The sequence below is a fragment of the Monodelphis domestica genome, chromosome 2, assembly GCF_027887165.1.
Source record: "Monodelphis domestica isolate mMonDom1 chromosome 2, mMonDom1.pri, whole genome shotgun sequence".
Lineage (NCBI taxonomy): Eukaryota > Metazoa > Chordata > Mammalia > Didelphimorphia > Didelphidae > Monodelphis > Monodelphis domestica.
In genome coordinates, this window is record NC_077228.1 from 169125255 (window position 1) to 169145944 (window position 20690).

At 36.4% G+C, this 20690-nt stretch overlaps 1 protein-coding gene and 1 pseudogene across 12 annotated transcripts in view; one reads left to right on the forward strand and one right to left on the reverse strand.

Moving 5' to 3' along the window:
* Positions 1-20690, forward strand: part of ARHGEF11 (Rho guanine nucleotide exchange factor 11) — a 166148-nt gene that overhangs the window by 44192 nt on the left and 101266 nt on the right. The gene's annotated exons all lie outside the window — the stretch shown is intronic.
* Positions 6174-7577, reverse strand: LOC100018940 (actin, cytoplasmic 2-like; annotated as a pseudogene).

Consider the following 20690-nt stretch of genomic DNA (forward strand, 5'->3'; position numbering starts at 1 on the left):
AACAGTTGAAATGGCTAAATAAGTTATGCTCTATGAATATGATGGGATATTATTGTGTTATAAGAAAAAGATAATAAGGATAACCAGAGCTAATTAGGAAGCACTTACTGTGTGCCAGTTACTGTGTTAAGTGCTTTACAATTATTATTTCCCAACAATTCTGGGAGATAGGAGTTATTATTATCTCCACTTTATAGATGAGGAAACTAAGATAGACAGAAATTAAGTGACTTGCCCAGGGTCACACAACCAGTAAGTGAGGTAGGATTTGAACTCCAGTCTTTTTGACTCTAGGCCAGAAGCTATTTATTGAGCTAGCTGAACTGATCCAACAGATATTTCATGGAATGCCATGGAGTGAAATGAGCAGAAATAAAGGAACAATTTATACTGTAACATACTTTAAAAATAATTTTGAAGATTTTTGTAAAATGGTGGAAGAGTGAAATGAGCAGAACCAAGAGCACGATTGATGCAGCTCTTATAACTATGATCAATACCATGACTCCATATGATTCTAGAGGGTCAAGGATGAAACATTATCTATTACATAGGGGTGGTTGATGTAGGGTACAAAACGAGACATTTTTGTGTGTAGCCTTTGGGGGAATCAAATTGCTTGGATATGCTTTTTTTTTTGCCTTTTTTCAATGGGGTAGATGGGAGGAGATTTGTTGATTTTTCTTTTTGTTTGTTTAGATTGAGTTGGAATTACTATAGACATGAAAGGTTTTACTTTGGTTCACTGCATTTATTTTTTTAAACTTACCTTCCATCTTGGAATCAATATTGTATATTCAATCCAAGGCAGAAGAGTGGTAATGTCTAGGCAAAGGGGGTTAAGTGACTTGCCCAGGGTCACATAGCTAGGAAGTGTCTGAAGGTTAAATTTGAACCTAGGACCTCCAATCTCTGAGTGGCCTGGTTCTCAATCCTCTGAGCCAACTAGCTCACTATATTATTAGTCTTAACTGTGTTTTTTGTGACTAGAGATCTCTTACATAGCAAGAGTAATTTGTAAATTTTTGTTTAGTGTTCAAAACAAATCACATCAATAAAACAAAGTATAAAAAGGTTTTTATATGTTGTATGTCTGTCCTACCATAAATTCTGTAATAGTTGTCACTTTAGTTTCTTCTTATCTTTGCCAGTATGTTGGATATAAGATGGAACCTCAGTATAATTTTAATATTAATGTTTGTTAAATGATATGGAATAGTTTTTCATATGGTTGTAAATTTCTTCCTTTGAGAACTGCCTCTTCATATCCTTTGACCCATTTATCTATTGAGGATGACATTTACATATTTGAACCAATTTCTTATGAGTCCAGTATATCATTCTCAACAATAATAAGCATTTATTAAGCAGTTCCTATGTGCCAGCCACTGTACTAAGTTAGAAGTGAGGTACAAAAGAAAGTAGAAAACATAATTCCAGGGCAGGTAGGTGGCATAGTGTATAGAGTACCAGACTTGGAGGTGGGAGGTCCTCAGACATGTCCTGGCTGTGGGACCCTGGACACTTGCCCACCATTCTTCTTAGCACACAGACACACTTAGTATCAATTCTAAAACAGAAGTTAAGGGTTTGAGGAAAACAAAACAAAAAACAACAATAATAACGTGGTTTCTGCCCTCACAGAGCTAAGATTTTAATTGAAAAACATGCAAACAGCTATGTTCATATAAGACAAAAAAAAGTGAGGTAGTCTCAGTGGCAAGGTCCTAGCATTGAGGGAAATCAGGAAAAGCCTTCAGCAGAAGGTAGGATTTGAGCTATGCCTTTTATTTATTTATTTAAAACCCCTTACCTTCTGTCTTAGAATCAATATGATGTCTAGTCCAGCCTCTCATAGAATCAGATGGCAGGAGGTTAGGAGAGGGCTTAAGCTGAACTTCATGCTCTTTGCTGCCCAGACTAGCAAATACTACAGGGTTCATCTTGGCTAAAGGTGACCCCAAGAAACCAAAAGGCAAAGATATCAGCTTTTGCCTTCTTTGTGCAAACTTGCTGGGAAAAACATAAGAAGAATCCAGAGGTTCCTGTTAACTTTGCAGAATTTTCTAAAAGGTTCTCTGAGAGGTAGAAGCCTATGTCAGGGAAAGCTAAATCCAAGTTTAATGGGATGGCAAAAACCGAAAAGGTATGATATGATAGAGAAATGAAGGACTGTGGACCAGTAAAAGATACAAGAAGCATCCTAATGCACCTGAAAGCCCCCCTCTGGCTTCTTCCTGTTCTGTTCAGAATTTCATCCCAAGATCAAGTCTACAAACCCTGGCATATCCATTGGGATGTGTCAAAGACACTTGGTGAAATGTGTAACAAGCTGAGTGATGACAAGTAACTTTACAATAATAAGGCAGACAAACTGAGGCTGAAATATGAGAAGGATGTTGTAGATTATAACTCAAAAGGAAAGTTTGATGGGGCAAAGGGGGCAGCTAAAGTTACCCAAAAAAAGATGGAGGAGGAGGAAGAGGACGAAGATGAAGATGATGAAGGAAACAACACCATATTTTGTCTCCCTGTGAATACCATAGAATAGTGGAAACGTCATTAATGAACTCACCTCTTCTTTGTGATGATGTCAGTTGCCCTCATTAGGCTTAATTGGCTTCTCAAAAGTGTTTTGTTTTTTTTTTAAACCCTTACCTTCAGTCTTGGAATCAAGCTGGGAAGTGTCTGAGGCCAAATTTGAACCCAGTACTTCCTGTCTTTAGGTCTGGCTCTCAATCCACTGAGCTACCCAGTTTCCCCCTCAAAAGTGTTTCCTGATAGACAGTTGTAACTGATTTATATAAAGTGGCTGTAGCTATCTTGGAGAACCCAGAAACTGTATCAAAGTTGTACATATTTCCAAACATTTCTAAAAATGAAAAGGTGTTTTCATTTTCTCCACATTCTGTGCTCTTTTGCTGTTGGTGTAAAACAAAGCATTTACAAATGTTTTAGGCATTTAAAAATTTTTTAAAGTAGTATTTATATGTTTGTTGGTTCGAAATTTCTGGGTTATAAACATATATATATCTGTAGTTTGTAAAAAATAAAGCCATCCCCCCCAATAAATTCCTAGATAGATTTTTGGGGTTCAGGCTTGAGGGAGCATGAAATGTGGCTGCCTTTCCTGGGGAGCTACAACCCAAAGCCTGCACCATGAGGGTAAATTGGGTGTTCATTTAGTTTAAATATTGTCTTTTTGTATATATAATGGAATAGCACTCAGCTTTCTTAGGTGTTACAAGTTGGGGGTTGAGGGTCAACTGGCATGAGAGAAGTATCTGGATTTTTGGTTTTCTTTTTAGTTGAAGTGCAGTCATTTTAAATTGAAACTGTAGACCTCTGCCTTGTTATCAGTCAAACAGAAAGCCAGAGTATCGATATAAGGAAAAAAGAAGAAACATGTTGGTAAAACACAATTTGGAACATTTTGGAGGTTGGTTGGTTGGTTGGTTGGTTGGGTGTGTGTGTGTGTGTGTGTGTGTGTGTGTGTGTGTGTGTGTGTGTGTGTGTGTGTGTGTGTGTGTGTTTAGAATGCTGAAATGTCTTTTGAAGCAAAATAAACCATATTATATTTTTAAAAAGTGGGGAGTGAGTTAAGGAGACTAACTAGCAAACTATTTAAGTAGTCCACATATAGTCCCCCTCCTGTTAATTTCCTTTCTAATTTTAACTTCATTGGTATTTGTGCAAAACCTTTTCAATTTTAGGTAATCAAAAATTAATAATGTGATCTCCTGTGAGCTTCTTTTTTTTTGGCCAGGAATTCTTCCTTTATCCATAGTTGTGAAAGGTATTTATTTTTCCCTGATCCTCAAATTTGTTTATGATATGATATTTTGTATCTTGTGATATCCATATGGGGCAAAGTGGGCAACTATACATTTTTCAATCAGTAGCATTTATTAAGCACTTACTGTGAGTAGAGACCAAAAAAAAAAAAGTCCTCGTTTTCAAGGATCACATTCTTATGAGGGAGACAATGTGTAAATAACTATGTACATATATATATAGATATATAGATATATACATATACATATATGTATATATCTATATATCTATATATATACACACACACACACACACACACAGTAGAAAAAAACAATACAAGAGGGGAAAGCACATGCAGCTGGGAGACTGGCAAAGGCCTATCAAGGAAGGTGGGATTTGAGTCAGGGAACCTGAGAGATAGAATACTCCAGGAGTGGGGGACAGCTCGTACAGAGGCACAGGGTGAGAGGATGGGGTGTTCTGTTTGCAGAACTACACCTAGGCTAGTGTTTCTAGATTGTGGGATTTCTAAAGGGGAGTAGCACTTTTTACTTGACAATAGAAGTAAAATGGAGCCATTGAAGATCATCAGAGTGGAAGGGAATATATGTTCCAATTTAAACTTTAGAAAGATCACTTTGGTCACTATGGATGGATTGGCATGCTGAGGCCTGAGGTGGGGAGAAAGACCATTCAAAAGGTGTTGAAGGACTGTACTAGAATTGGGACTGTAGGAGTGGGAAGAATGGAATGTATACAAGATGTTGTGAAGGTAGAAAGGACAAGATTTGGCAATTGATTGGTTTGTCAGGTGAGTGCAAGTGAGGAGTTAAGGCTGACACAAGTTGTGAGCTTGGGTGACTGGGAGGGAGTGTAGTTATGCCTTCTACAGTAACAGGAAAGTTGACCAAGAGGTTTTTGGGGAAAAATAAAGAATTAAGTTTTGGACAGGTTGAGATGCTAATGGTAACATACAATTTGAGATGTCCACAAAGTCCTTTGAATATGTATAAATATAGTTCAGTAGTGTTAAGATTAAAATTTAGGGGAAACCGAGGCAAGGTAGAAATTAGTTTCTCTGCGAGGAGTATTATATTTTTAGAGGTTTATTAAAGATTAAGAACTTAAGAATATACAAGTACGAAAAGCACGTGCAAAGGAGGTCCAAGAGGCCCATTCAACCTCACCTACATCATGAAAGACCTGTCTGCTTGCAAGCGGAAACAGGAAAGAGACCCAGCTGTAGGCGGAGACTCTTTAAATAATAATTTGCTCTTGGCCCAGGTGAGAATTCAGTGAGGTTACAAAGCATCCTGGGAAGTGGAGCAAGGACTTCTGGGGGTTGGAGTCCTAGGTTCAAGTCTCAAATTTTACAGTAGAGAGTCTAGGTCTGGACAAAAATGTGGAAACTGATGAGATCATGAACATAGAGTGAAGAAAATAGGGCAGCATACAAAGCCTTGGAGGACATGAACAATTGGTAGGTATGACAATTTATCTCCTAAGTACTTTGAGATCATTAGCAAAGCATTTTAACAAGTGTTTTTTAATAACTTCACTAACACTTTTTTTTCTTCTAATTAAAACAATTTATTTAGAATATTTTTCCATGGTTACATGATTCATGCTGGTAATGGATAATTAAATTAATGGATAAATAAATTAAATCAGAAAATAGTATGTAGAAGTAGAAGTAAAAAAAACCAACAACTTATCCCAGCCTTAGTGTGGAATTTTTTTTAAACTAAAAGTTTATTTTCTGATGTAACTTAGTATACTTTTATTTTATTTTATTTATTTTTTTTCTTTAATGTGTGCACTTTTATTTGAACTGGTCTTAAGTCAGTGTACAGGTAAAGCTCCTCCCCTCCCCCAAGTACTGGTACCAGTCTCATTAACTCCCAGGGAGACTGTTAAAGTCTTCATTTACATCTATGTTGGGGGCAGGGAGAGAATTCAGGGAGCCATTCGTTATGGCTGACAATTAAAAAAAAAGGAACAAGTATTAAGGCAGAATATAAAAAAAGTGTGGTTTTTTTTTTTTTTTTTTTAAGGATTACATAATTTACACATAAAGCAATACTACTGCTACCCCTCCCTCCCTCCCCCTGGTCTGGATTTATGTTAAGTCACTCTGCTCCTGTGGGAATAGAGCAAGACAGCCTTCAAAGAGGCAAGTAATTCTCTGTAACAATGCATTATACAATATTTGGAATGACTTATTAAAAAAAAAGTACAATCAGAGTCCTGAAGACACACTGTAGAACTTTGGGGACAACATTACTTTAGACTGCTCATCACCTTCACCGTTCCAGTTTTTAAATCCTGAGTCAAGCACCAAAAAAAAAAACCAAACCAAAAAACAATAAAGCCATGCCAATCTCATCTCTTTTTTTTGGGCAATTATCACGTCACACCCTTTGACAAAAAAAAAATGAAAGAATGGAAAAAAGAGAAAAAATCCACCAACAGTCAATTTAGAAGCATTTGCAGTGGACAATGGAAGGCCCAGACTCATCATACTCCTGCTTACTGATCCACATATGTTGGAAGGTGAAGAGGGAGGCCAGGATGGAGCCTCTGATCCAGACAGTATTTGCGCTCAGGTGGGGCAATGATTTTGATTTTCATTGTGCTGGGGGCTAGGGCTTCTGCATCCTGTTGGCAATGCCTGGGTACAGGGTGGTACCACCAGACAATACGGTATTGGCATACAAATCCTTACGGATGTCAACATCACATTTCATGATCATGATTGAGTTGAAGGTAGTTTCATGGATTCCACAGGACTCCATGCCTAAGAAAGATGGCTGGAAGAGAGCCTCTGGGCACCAGAACCTCTCATTGCCAATGGTGATAACCTGACCATTGGGGAGCTCATAGCTCTTCTCCAGAGAAGAGCTGGATGCTGCGGTGGCCATCTGCTCAAAGTCGAGGGCCATGTAACACAGCTTCTCCTTGATGTCACACACAATTTCCCTCTCAGCTGTGGTGGTGAAACCGTACCCTCTCTCGGTCAGGATCTTCATGAAGTAATCTGTCAGATCACGGCTAGCCAGATCCAGATGGAGAATGGCATGGGGAAGGGCATAACCTTCATAGATGGGCACAATGTGGGTCACACCATCATCGGAGTACATCACGATACCAGTGGTATGACCAGAGGCATACAGGGACAGTACAACCTGGATGGCAACGTACATAGCTGGGATGTTAAAGGTCTCAAAATGATCTGTCATCTTTTTTTTGTTAGCTTTGGGGTTCAGGGGGGCTTCTGTGAGCAGTAGAGGGTGCTCTTCAGGAGTCACATGGAGCTCATTATAGAAAGTATGATGCCTGGGGGCAGCTGGGTGGCTCAGTGGATTGAAAACCAGGCCTAGAGATGGGAAGTCCTAGGTTCAAATCTGGCCTCGGCCACTTCCTAGCTGTGTGACCCTGGGCAAGTCACTTGACCCCCATTGCCTAGCCCTTACCACTCTTCTGCCTTGGAGCCAATACACAGTATTGACTCCAAGACGGAAGGTAAGAGTTTAAAAAGAAAAAAAGAAAGAAAGTATGATGCCAGGTCTTCTCCCTGTCAGCCCCGTTGGTGACAATACCATGTTCAATGGGGTACTTCAGGGTCAGAATACCTCTCTTGCTCTGGGCCTCATTTCCCACATAGCTGTCTTTCTGGCCCATACCCACCATCACAGTGGGCGCCCCACAGTGGAAGGGAAGACGGCCCGAGGGGCATCATCTCCAAAGGCAACTTTGCACATACTGGATCCATTGTCAACGAGTGCAGCAAATTCATCATCCATGGCGAACTTTGAAGTGGCAAGTTTAAACTTTTAAGAGAGAGGAGGTGGTGCCACACCTGGAGGAGGGTGTAGGCAAGTGCACGTTGGGTGAAAGAGCTCCCAGCTCAGTATACTTTTATTGAGTAGTAAATGGATCTTACCAGGGTGGATTTATGTCTGTATTCACACATATCACTATACATCCAAGATGGGGTAAGAATTACCAGTTAGTGAAAAAAATTACAGTTTTTAAAAGGTTTATATAGTAATTACATGAGCATATTTCTATGTTTTGGGGTCACAAAATATTTTCCAATGCAGTAAATATTAAAAATAGTGATAAAAACATCAACTGATTTGGGGGGAGGATGCTTTAAGACTAATGGAGCATTTTTGGTTAGTCCTTGGAGGTAGGGAGCACAAAGATTATTACCCCCTGTTTTATAGATTAGGAAATCAAGGACCTGAGGGTTGAAATGACTTGCCAACAATCACAGAGCTAGGAAGTGTAGAAGCAAGTACTTGAGCATTGGCTTTTTTTTTTTTTAAACTTCAAGTTTCAGCCCAGTGTTCTTATATGGGCCAATCTGCTAGGTGTGAGGTGGCACCTCAGAGAGAGTTGTTTTAATTTGTGTTTTTCTAATCAATAGGGTTTTAGAACATTTTTTAATATGATTATTAGTAGCTTTGATTTTTTTCATCTGAAAATGCCTATTCAGATCCTTTGACCATTTATCAATTGGGGAATAACTTGGTTTCTTATAAATTTAACTTAGTTCTTTACATATTTGAGAAATTTGACCTTTGTCACAAAAATTTGTTACAAAAATTTTCCCCCAGGTTTTTGCTTCCTTCTAATCTTGGTTGCATTGGTTTTGTTTGTACAAAACCTTTTAAATTTAATATAATTAGATTTATTCATTTTACATCTTATAATGTTTTCTGTCTTTTTTCCTTTCTCTTACAGGTAAAACTATTCTACATTCCCCTAATTTATTTAAACTAATGTTTAAATCATATACCCATCTTGACCATATCTTGGTATATGGTCTCTAAACCTAGTTTTTGCCAGACTTTTTCAATTTTTCCAGCAGTTTTTGCCAAATAGTGAGTTCTTATCCCAAAAGTTGGGATCTTTGGGTTTATCAGACACAAGATTGCTAGATTGCTGAGGTCATTTAACACCAAGTTTATTCCATTGATCCCTGCCCCCCTCCTGCCAGTACCAAATTGTTTCTGTGATCACTGCTTTATAGTACAGTTTAAGATCTAGAACTACTACCACCATCACATTTTTTTTCCATTAGTTCCCTTGATATTCTTGGTCTTTTGTTCTTCCTGCTGAATTTTGTTATATTTTTTTCTAGTTCTATAAAACAGTCTTTTTTGGTAGTTTGATAGATATGGCACTGAATAAGTAAATTAATTTAGGTGGAATTGTCATTTTTATTATACTAGCTCAGCCTACCCATGAGCAATTAATTTTTTTCCAATTGTTTAATCTAGTTATATTTGTATGAAAAGCATTTCATAATCATGTTCACATAATTCCTGTGTTTGTCTTGGAAAATAGATTTCTATAAATTCTTAAACAGAGGATAAGTAAACCTATATTGTGGGCAATTGATTATCAGGGATTGAGATAAGACCCCTGGAGGATTCTGTAGAACCACAATTCTAGGATTGCAGTCTAGCTTCCTACCTCATCACTCAGCTGAAACTGTTCTCCCCAGAGTTAGCAATGATCTCTTAATCACCAAATCTGATGGCCTTTTTTGACTCCCCCCCTTTTTTTTACTTTACTTTGTTAACTATCCTCTTTTTCTGGATATTGGCTTTCCTCTAAGTTTTGATTATACTGTTTGTTTCTTCTTTGTTTTTCCCCTTCCAATCTGATTGTTCCTTCTCAGTCTATTTTTTTTTTTGTTCATCATATCCTGACATCTAAAGCAGGGGTCCCCAAACTACTGCATGTGGCCCCCTGAGGCCATTTATCTGACCCCCACTGCACTTTCGGAACTTGTTACAGCTAGTAGTTACAAATATGGAATTGGACATTGTCCATCTCATTAGCCAAAAACAGGCCCATAGTTCCTGAATGTAAATACTGGTCAGTTTGTTCATTTAAATTTACTTGTTCTTTATTTTAAATATTGTATTTGTTCCCATTTCATTTTTTTTACTTTAAAATAAGATATGTGCAGTGTGCATAGGGATTTGTTCATAGATTTTTTTATAGACCGGCCCTGAGGGACATTGAACTGGCCCCCTGTGTAAAAAGTTTGGGGACCCCTAATCTAAAGGCTCCATTTTGGGTCTTCTCTATTAAATTTTTATATTCTTTCTCTTGGTAATTTCTTCACTCCACAAATTTAGTTATCATCTCTATGTAGATGACCCTAAGACTGATCAATCTGGCTCTAGTTTCTCTCCTTAGCTCCAGTCACATATCTTTTGTCAATTAAATAGTTCAAACTAGATGGATGTTCTATGGGTAAATCAAGCTCAGCATGCCCCAAATTGAACTAATTATTTCTGCTTCATTGTTATTTTTTATATATGTAACATGATATGTAATATCACAATAATATATGATTTATAATAAATATGTATTAAATTATAACAAATATCCTTATATAAGAGAAACAAATTCTCACATTAGCTATATCTAAAAATGTCTTTTTTTTTTAAGTAATAGAATTTATTTCCAGGCATTTCAATCCTTCCCTTCCCTCCCCACCTCATAGAAGGCATCATCCATCAAACAGTTATGTATGTAGAGATTGTCTTTTGTGTTTCCATTTTTCAATTAATTGTTTGGAGATGACTACTTACAAGTTATTCAGATATTAAATATGTAGCTGAATAGAATATTCTTTTGGTTCTACTCATTTCTCTTTTCATTATCTTGTTTAGTTCTTTCTAAACTTCAAAAAAATTGATCTGCTCATCATTTCTTATGGCACATACATCTTGTTATTTTTCCCCCCTCCCACTCTCCCACTCTTCCCTCCTCCCTAAGAAAGCAGGTAATATGATAGAGGTTGTACATATACTTACATTATACAACATACATTTCCCTACTTGCCATATTGTGAAACAAGATATATATTGCTTACATTAGAGAAAAATTCATGGCAGAAATAAAGTGAAAAATGGTATGTTTCAATCTGTTTTTAGACTGTCTATTCCTTTTATAGTGGTGGATATCCTTTTTTTTTTATTATTCCCTTCAGTTGTCCTAGATCCTTATTTTGTTGATAAGTTAGGTAATTCACAGTGATCATCATACATTATTATTGCTACTGTGAGTAATATTATCCTGGTTCTACTCACTTCACTTTGAATCTCTTCATAGAAGTCTTTCCAGGTTTTTTTGGTTATCTTGTTTGTCATTTCTTATGGCACAATGGTGCTCCATTACAAACATATGCCACAACTTGTTCAGTCATTCTCCAATTTATGGACATTCTCTTGATTTCTAGTTCTTTGTTACCACAGAAAGAGCTGCTATAAATATTTTAGAACATATGGTGTCTTTTCTTTTTTCCTTGATCACCTTAGGAAATAAACCTAATAGTGGTATTACTGGATCAAAAGGTATACAGTTTTATAATTCTTTGAGTATACTTCCAGATTGCTCTCCAAAGGGTTGGATCAGTTCACAGTTCCAACAATGTATTAGTTTACCTATTTTTCCACATCCTCTCCAGCATTTATCATTTTACCCCTTTTTCATTTTAGGCAATCTGATAAATATGAAATAATATCTGATCAGTTGTTTTGATTTGCACATCACTAATAAATAATGATTTAGAGCAATTTTCATATATACATATCTTTGATTTCTTTATTTTAAAACTGTCTATTCATATCTCTTGATCATTTATCAATTGGGGAATAGCTCACATTCTTATGTATTTGGCAAAGTTCTTCTATATATCAGAAATGAGATCTCTTTCTGAGAAACTGTCTATGAAATTTTTCCCTCCAAATTCTTGCTTTCCTTCTAATCTTGACTACATTCATTTTATTTGTACAAAACCTTTTCAATTTTTTATCCATTTTATATTTCACAATACTTTCTATCTCCTTTTTTATTCATAAATTCTTCTCTTATCCATAAATCTGAGAGTTAATATGTTCCCTGTTCTTATTATATTATTATAATTATATATATTATAAGTAAATATCTCTTATACCCTGGTCATATATTCATTTTAATTTTATCTTGGTAAATGGCATAAGATATTGATCTATATCTTATTTCTGCCAAATTGCTTTCCATTTTTCCTAACAATTTTTACCAATACTGAATTCTTATTTGTCAAACTTGTAACTTTGTGTTTGTCAAATACAGGGTTATTATAATCTTTTACAACTTCTATAACTATTTGTTGAACAAATTCTGTTCCACTGATCTATTTTTTTGTTTCTTAGCCAGTATTGGAAAGTTCTGATAATTAATACTTTATAGTATAGTTTGAAATCTGGTACTATTAGATCCCTTCCTTGACATTTTTTTTCATGATTTCTTTTGATATTCTTGGCCTTTGTTTTTACAAATGAATTTTGTTATTATTTTTTCTAGTTCGATAAAATAGTTTTCAATCATTTAATTAGGATGACATTGAATAATTAGATTGTTATTATTATTATTATTATTATTATTATTATTATTATTTGGTGGTGCTGTCATTTGAATTATCCAAAATTGATGGTTTCAATTAATTTTTTAATTGAATCTCTAGGATTTTCTATATATAATTTCATATTGTCTTTGCCCATTCTGAAACCTTCAATTTCTTTTTTCTCTTACTGTTATTGCTAGCATTTCTAATACCATATTAAATAATATTAATGATAATGGGCATCTTTGTTTTATTCCTGAAGGCTTCTAACTTATCAGTTATCATATTCCCTATTTCTGTCAAAAACACAACCATTCATATTCACAACTTTTGTTTTATTCTTGACGGCTCTGCTTCTCACCCAACATATGAAATCAGTTGCCAAATTTTGTTGTTCCTATCATATATCTGTCCACTTTTGTATACGTATATGGCCACCCAGTGAACCCTGGTTTAAGTCTTCACCACTTTCTGCTTCAAGTCTTTCCTTCATCTGTAAAATGTAGAAAATAATAGCAACTTACCTCAGCATATTGTTATGAGGATCAGATGAAACAATGTGTTAAGTATTCTATAGATCTTCAATCTAGGTATTAGATTAGATTCGATTAGGTATTAACTTGTTAAAGGACATTTTCCTTGTATTTTTATTAGATCATATTTATTTTGAATATACCTATTTATATACATGTCTTTCTTGATTAAAAACTTTTTGAGAATAGGGCCTACTTCCTTTTTGTCTTTATATCCCCAGTACCTGGCGTTTAGTAGACACTTGGTAAATGATTGACTATTGAAGAATACTCTGAAAAATCTTTAAGCCAGGCTATATAATAAGTACTATCTCCACTCTAAATGATCATCTGAGTGCAAACATCAACAACATGGAAATAGGTTCTAATCAAGAACACTTGTAAAACCCAGTGGAATTGTGCTTTGGCTATGGGAAGAGGTGGGGGAGGGGAGGGAAAGAATATGATTCTTGTAACCAAGGAATAATGTTCTAAATTGACTAATTAAATAAAATAAATAAGTACTACCTCCCTGTCCCTGCCCTTAAGCATTATGTTTTTCTTTAGTTTTTTTTCCTCCTTTTTTTCCCTTAAATTGTTACTTCAACTTCTGCTCCCAGGCCCACAGTCTGTCTCCCTGATGAAATAAGGGCCATTGGGAGTAGGAAGTTTGGATGGCATAGAAATAATAATAATTCATACTGCTATGAATTCTGTGCTGTTATTTTGACCAAGCACTTTTATATATAGTCTCATTTTTCTCCTTACAATAAATAGCCACGTGAGGTAACCAGGAAAAATATTTGTTAATATAGTTCTCCCTATATATTTCTTCTATTACTCCTAGTATTTGAAGCAAAAACTTATAATTTTCTTGAAGTAATTTTCTTTTTGACATTACTATGCTTTTTAAAGCCATATCAGAAACCACTTTGGATTTTAATATAATGGAATTATCCCCATTTTTGAGATAAGAAAGTTAAGTCATAGAGCCTATGGCTTCCCAGGAGCACATAATCATTTGGTGACTGGGTTCTGTCTACCTTAAACAAAGTTGCTTAATATCACTTAAGGCCTCAGAATTTAGATCCTCTTCCTCTGAACTGGCAATTGTAATGGAATAGAAGCATCATGGTGGCATCTTGGCATAGTGATATAATCTGAGCCAGGAAGACTTCATTTCCTACCTCTGATACTCATTGGCTATATGTCCTTGGGCAAATTATTTAAGCTCTCAAGTCAACAAGAATTTATTAAGTGCTTGCTAATTGCTAGGCACTGACTGTGCTAAGTGGTTGAAATTCAGAGAGGCAAAAACTCCCTGTCCTCAAGGAACTCATAATCAAATGGAGAGAACATGCAAACAGCTATATACCAACAAGATATATGCAGGATAACTTGGAGGTAATCTCAAAGGGAGACTGGGAAAAGCTTTTTTCAGAAGGCATGATTTGAGACTTACAAGAAGTCCAAGAAGCCCAGAGATAATGAGGGAGAACACTGCAGACTTGGGGCCCAATAGCCAGTGAAAATAGTTGAGAGATAGGTTGTTGGTAGTGTTGCAAGGAACAGCAAGGAGACCAATGTCCCTGGAGAGCAGAGTACGTATAGGGGAGTAAAATGTAAGATTGAGGAGGTAAAAAAGGGACCATGTTTCTAAGGTCTTTAAACATCAAATAGAGGATGTTTTATTTAATTCCAGAGGTAATATAGAGTGACTGGAGTTTATTGAATGGGGAAGATGATAAGATCCGTACTTTTAGAAAAATCAGTTTAATAGTGTAAGAGAGGATTTACAAGACAAGACAAACATGCAAAACAAAGTAAAGGACCTCAGCTGTCAATCAAAAAAGAACATTCCAAATGGAATGTTCCCAGGAAAGACAGTTGGAGAGTCAAGGCAGGCTGAAGGGGGAAGAAGCTCTGAACTGGTCCCCTATTAGCTTCTGTCCTAGGCTGAAGGACTCTTGGGGGGGCTTCTGGAGCTAGGCTGAGAAGAAACTAACTTTTATTGGTGGCTAAGTGTGGTGAAGAAGATATTGGTGTCTCTGAGACTTGAGTTTGAAGGAAGAAGAAAGATTAAACAGTTGTCCTTCCATCTCCCTGACAGACTTTTGTGTCACAGCTGTGACAGGACTGACATTTCCTAAATCCTCCTAACCCTCATTATAGACTAGGGATAACCCCATTCCTCTCAACTCATCTTCCATCCTGTCTTCCCCAATAAACCTCCTTACTTGAGAAAGAGAACAAGTGTATCTTCTCTAAACCTTACAATTCACCTTTGAATTACTTAGAAGGGTGGCTGACTAACAGGGGAGAGGGGAAGGGAGGCAGGAGGGTGTGGGTGGAAAACTGGGAGGTGAAGGGTGGAGGGTAGGAAATATCTTCATCTATTAGCCATCAGTAGTAATCAATAGGCAACTCCAGAGTATCCCCTCTAGTAGTATCTCTCTAGTCACTCCAGAATATCTCTCTCTATTACAACTAGGCACCTTGAGGTTTCACCTAGTAGTAGTATCTCACCATTACAACCAGGAATCCTCAGGTTTCCCTTAGTAGCTCTCTAGTCAAGCCAGAGTATCTCATTTATTACAACTAGAAATATCTCAACAGTATAATTTCTAATACAATATAAACAAATGATAAGTCATTTTTTTCTTCTGTTTCTACTCCCACAGTTCTTTCTCTTGATATGGATAGCATTCTTTCTCCTATGTCCCTTGGGATTGTCTTATATTAGCAAAGTCTATTACATTGTATTGTCACAGTATTTCACTTTCTGTGTATAATGTTCTCTTGGTTCTGCTCATTTTACTCTGTTAATTCCTGGAGGTTCTTCCAATTCATATAGAAATCCCCCAGTTCATCATTCCTTACAGCACAGTAGGATTCCATCACCATCATATACCACAATTTGTAGAACATTTTTGCTTAATACTATAGATAGCTTTTATTTCTTTGAAAACTGCCCATTCATATCCTTTGACCCATTTATCATTTGGGGAGTGGTTTATATTCTTAAAAATTTGACACAGTTCTCTATATTTTTGAGAAATGAGACTTCTATCAAAGAAACTTACAGTGAAAATTTCCCCCCAGCTTTCTGATTTTTTTTAACCCTTATGTTCTGTCAAGAAATGCCCGAGGTCAAATTTGAGCCCAGAACCTTTCATTGTTAGGCCTGGCTCTCAATCCCCTGAGACACATAGCTACCCCCTCTCCTTCTAATCTTGGCTCATTGGTTTTGTTTGTGCAAAAATGTTTAAATTTAATACAATCAAAATTGTTCCTTTTAAATTCCATAATCTCTCATGATTATAAATTCTTCCTAAGGGAAGATCTGACAGTTAAACTATTCCATGTTCCCCGAATTTGCTTATTATATTAACCTTTATGACTAAATTACACTCATTTTGACTTTATCTTGGTATATGATTGTAAAATGTTGGTGTATACCTAGTTTTTGCCATTTTCCCAGCAATTTTTGTCAAATAGTAAGTTATTTTTCCAAAACTTAGATCTTTGGATTTATTAAACACTAGATTACTATGTTCATTTACTACTATGTATTGTGTGCCTAATCTATTCCACTGATCTACCACTCCAGTACCAGATTGTTTTGATGATGTTATGTTATGTTTTCTAGGGAAGATCTAGGTAGTCCTGGCTTTTTCAGGTGTATAGTTTTCATCAGATAGTTATGACATGGAGCTAGGGTCAATAGGAATTAGAGATCTTAGAGATCATCTATTATCATCATTTTATAGATGAAGCATTTAAGGTCCTCCCTTGTCCAAGGTCAGATAAAGTATAACTATACAATAGTAGAGTTGAAATTTTGATCTTTGTCTTGTGATTCTGAACTTAGCACTCTATTATATAACACACTAGACATGGAAAAGATCAAGAAACTGAGATAAAAATATTTTAACAAACACGTAGTGAAATTATTTATAGTATATTTTGTAAGGGTTTAAAAACAGGCCTGGGGTAGAGAGTGCAAGGACTAGTTTTGTTCAGATAGGTTGGAATCTGGAAGCTAATCTTTTTCTCCAGTTAATTTAGAGGAGCTTTCTGCAGAGACAGAATTTTAAAATATTTGAATATATTCTAGATACATGTTAATAATAATAGCTAGCATTTATATATTTTTAAAATTTGCAAAGTTTGTTGTTGTTCAGTCTTCTCCCTTTGTAAAGTCAGTCATTACCCCATTCAGGGTTTTATTGGCAAAGATACTGAAGTGGTTTACCATTTCTTTCTCCAGCTCATTTTACAGATAAGAAAACAGGCCAAGAGGGTTAAGTGACTTGCCCAGGGTCACATAGCTAGAGAGTGTCTGGACCAGATTTGCACTTGAGAAGAATAAGGCTTCCTGAATCCAGGACTGGCTCTCTGTCCACTGTGCCACATAGCTGCCCCAATATTCCAGATAGATAATGATAATAATGGTAACAGCTCGCATTCATTTAACATTTAAATTTATAAGAATATTGTGTACATATCTGATTTAATTCTTGCAACAGTCTGGAGGCAGGTGCTATTATCATTTCCATTTTATAGATTAAGGAAAATCAGGTTAAAAGGCTAATTGACTCATCTGAGATCACACACAGCTATAACTATCTGAGTCAGGATTTACTGTAGTCTTTCTGAGTCCTGGCCCAGCATGCTGCCCACTCTGTCATCCTATTGCCAGTTTCATTTTCAGAGAAGGCCTCTTGGGCTGGTCCTGAGAGGCAGTAGAATGGCAAGAACCTCTAGCTGGAAGTCCAAGGATCCATATCTGAGTTCCAACTTGTCCATTGTTTAAGTTTGTGATCTTTGACTAACAGCAGCCCATCACATTCTCCTCCTCCTTTATATACTTGGCACAGCTCATTGTTGTCCCAAATAGAGATAATGGTGGATATATTCTCTAGGATACCTATTCAGATGAATGTTGAAATCTGGGCTATACACATTCTTCACCTACTTGATCTTTCCTCTGTATGGATGGACAAGCTGTACTCTTATGAAATATAACAGATCTCTTCTAGGAAGTTCTGCAGTGTCATGAGCTTCATGAAATCAGAATAGTGTCACCCACAAACAGCAGCATCCGGAGAACCTCTTCGTTAATCTGAATTCTGTACTGGATGTTCTCAAGAAATCATGAATTCTTTTGGTTAGCCCATAACTCTGATATTTATCATCCAAAAGTCATTGAATAAGGCTACTTCTGCTGTTACATCTTCCAAGGGATTATGAATGATATATATGGATAAGATACCTTGTTATAGAAAACCTTGTGAGGCAGCCTTCATTCCACTGAGTAAGATGCTTTTTGTAATCAACAAACAGTAAGTGCAATAGAATCTTATGCCCTTTACATGTTTCAGTTTTGAGATGGTAAAAATTGTAAAGCTCTTTATTGATTCTAAACTTCCCATAAGAACAAAAAAAAATCATTTTAAAAGTAATGCTTTCCCATTGTTGCAATATGGCAGTGAGATAAATGAATGAATATTATTGCTTCTGAAGAACTAAAGGTGAAAATCACAAAGAGGAGGATGGAAAGGTGTGAACAGCCTGTTAAATATAACCAATGAGAAACTGGGGAGCAGGAGTAAAGGATGTTTCTGGCCCATCGAGATTTTGAGAGAGCATGGACAAGTGTCCCCCACACTGGGCAGGTTTGGAGAGGAGGCTTTGGAGAAAACACTCAAACTAATGATGTCATAGATACTTTTGAGTTTTTGAGGAACCTTGGAAAGGTCTTGTAAGCTCTTTGACTTTCAGTTTCTTCATCTCTAGAATAGTATTTTCATATTTACAGTATTTATGTGAATGTTCTGAGGATTGGATGAAACAAATGTAGAAGTGCTTTGTAAACTGTAATGGTCTATATAAATGTGAGATGTTCTTATGATTATGATTTATTAGTGTTCTCACCAGACCATCTTTGGTGTCATCACCCTTTCTCTAATTCATATCCTCTAGGTAGGATTGCCACATTACAATTTGATATAACAGAAACTTTATTAAGCACTTACATACAGAACTCTATTCCAGATACTGGGGATATTGGGAGAGTTTCAAACCCTGATATGATAGGGATTATAAATCAACTCTAATACACAAGCTTATATTTATATTAAAAGCCCTTCACAAAGTGGCCCTATCTTACCCTTTCAGTTTTCTTATACTTAATTTATAACTGAATGATATTCCATCTGTAGACTCTGGGACTTTGCTCTGGCTATGCCTATAATGCTCCCCTTTCTCACTTTTTCATAGTTTCCCTGGCTTTCTTCCAGGTTTAGCTCACATCTAATCTTCTCCATGTCGGAGATCTTTTCTGCCCTTTTCCCTTCTTCCCTCCTTTCCCCTTCTATGTACAAGGCACTGGGAGATACCAGGGGGGGGGGGGGGAGTGGTTCTTTCTTTCAAGAGGCTTACATGTTATTGGATTTTGACTCTCCTACACACAGTGGAGATACGTAAAACCTGAGTAATAGTGTGTTACTCCCTCTCTCTCAATTTGACTTCAGTAGATATGAATTCTTGTGGATATTATAGCCATCTCTGTTGACTCATGTCAACTGAATGCAACCTGTGGCCCAGCTGGAAGAAGAAAATCTTAAAAATCAAGACTGTTATTCTTTTCCTAGCCTGTGATTCCTACCCTTCTCATTCTCTCTACTAGCCTGCCCAGATACTGTTATGCCACATACTGTGCCCTAATTAATGATGTCACAGTCTTTTTAAAGACAATAATGAGAAGCTCCATTATTCAATACCACATCAGCCAAACATACACTAGTAGAGCTAGACTGGCTTAAAGTATAGATTAGCTACCAGATTTCAGCTATTCTATTTCCTTTCCCTTCTCTTTTCCTTTATGATTAGTTCTCTTTTGCCTAAAATTCAGGTAAATATATGTGTTAAATAGACATATGTATATGTATGTATATCTTTGAATTTATACTAATAAACCTAGATATATATGTATATGTGTATATATAAAGATGGATACATATCTATATTTTTATATAAAGTATGCACACATTCTTTTTTTTTTTTAAACCCTTACCTTCCTTCTTGGAATCAATACTATGTATTGGTTCTAAGGTGGAAGAGTGGTAAGGGCTAGGCAATGGGGGTCAAGTGACTTGCCCAAGGTCACACAGCTTGGAAGTGTCTGAGGCCAGTTTTGAACCCAGGACCTCCCATCTCTAGGCCTGGCTCTCAATCCACTGAGCTACCCGGTTGCCCCCATATGCACACATTCTTTGAACTGTTATCCTTGTGATTTCTTTCCCCTTCTTTTTCTTCTAGTTCTTTGTACCTTAATGTTTTCTTCTATGGATTATTATTTTTACCCATTGTTTTCTTGAATTGTCCTCTCTTTCCCTGGCCTCTTAAGAACACAAGTGATAAGACAAAGCTCTTGTCGTTTGTCTTTTCCCACAGAATAGTGATATACTGATCTTTTCATCTTTATCACCATCTCTGACTGAGGTTGGGGGTTATCTTACGAAGTAGTTTTCTGACTCAGGGCTTTATTTAGCTCCTCATCCTTTGAGTCAGGCCCTAAGCACTTCTGCATCCTGTGATGGTGGCAATTGCATTTTGGGATGGTGGCAATTATATTAGTAATATCACACCACCAGTTTATTAAAGGTTTGGAAAAAATTGGAGAATGACAAACATTTACAGAGTGCTGGCATATGTTAAATCATTTGCTATAACAACTTTATGATATAGGTACTTTTATTATTGCCATTTTACAGTTGAAACTAAGGTCTAGAGAGATTAATTGACTGTCAGTCACACAACTAATAAGTGTTGGAGGGAGGATTTAAACTTCTGGACTCTGGTCTAGCCCTTTTTCACTTGCTACTTGCTCTCTGTTGACAAAGCTAAGTTGCTAAGGCCAACCTGATTGAGGCCAACAACTTGGTCTGAAACTTCTGATTTTCCTCACTGCTAAAGAGAATGAAGGC